Here is a 1,211-nt window from a genome sequence, read left to right on the forward strand (position 1 = left end):
CCTTTTGTGTTTCCTTGAAAAGAACTGTCTGCGCGTGAGTCCGTTCAGTAGCCATGACAATTATCCTTTTGTGTTACAAATTTCGATGTTTTTTTTTCCTCGCTACCTGACCTGTCTCCCCAATGTGATGTTTGTATTGTATGTACGGTCGGCAAGGTCTGTCATCTCTGTTGTGGGCAAAAGACCTGCAACTGACAAATAAAGGCTATCTCATCATCTCTCATCTTTTAAAAACACAGTCACCAAGTCCCCTCAAGAGTTTGACGATGACGATCAGAAAGAAAGCAGCTGTCTTTTTGCACTACGCAGCACGCTCATCTCTGTTTGTACATTTGCACCTGAAACTGTGTTTTGTTCTGTGTGTGTCTGTGTGCAGGATGCCCACGAGTTCCTCGTCTGTGCTCTGGACGTGCTCCAGTGTAAGCTCAGGCAGAAGCAGCTGCCTTGGACAAACCTTCAATCTGTCCAGTTAGAGCTCACATTGGCTTCACGATGTTGAGCATACAGTTGTCTGTAATCCCGGAGTGGTGAGCTCGGACACTATGCTTGACATTTGCTCAGAGAGGACAAAACAACAATAAAGCACACCAGTCTGTGGTTGTGAATGTTTGCAATTTATTGTCAGATCTACAATGTACATATGACTGAAGAAGTCAATTGGATGAGTGACGAAACGTTTCTCCCACTGAAAACGCTCCGTCCAGATGAACAGAATCAACCTTTTGGGATTTACTTACCTGGATAACTGAGCATGCATCAAGACATATAATGTGCTTACATTTTTAAGATGTTTGAATTGAGTATATTTATTTTTTATGGTCACAATGATACTGACTGAAATACTGACCAGTATTCAGGTTTTTCACTTGTGTTTATTCATTGAAGTGTACATACCTGCATATAGTGTGCCATGGCAGTCCTTTAAACATGGAAACTGATCTACTATTTATGATGCAAAAATTGCCTTTATTCCTAAAGTTGGGCTGTGAGCAAGAACAGTTGCATTTAATTGGTTTAAAAAATTGGATACATCCGCGACGCTCTGAGATCCTGCACCGCTGCCTACAACACGGGACTCATGACGGGGGACATGGACCCGTACAAAGCCGCGTCATATAACGTGCGGAGGGCGGTGAAAGAGGCGAAGCAGCGCTACGGGAGGAAACTAGAGTCACAACTCCAACAGAGTGACTCTAGGAGCCTGTGGCGGG

The sequence above is a fragment of the Pundamilia nyererei genome, unplaced genomic scaffold (assembly GCF_000239375.1).
Source record: "Pundamilia nyererei isolate P.nyererei 1_Seehausen unplaced genomic scaffold, PunNye1.0 scaffold00344, whole genome shotgun sequence".
Lineage (NCBI taxonomy): Eukaryota > Metazoa > Chordata > Actinopteri > Cichliformes > Cichlidae > Pundamilia > Pundamilia nyererei.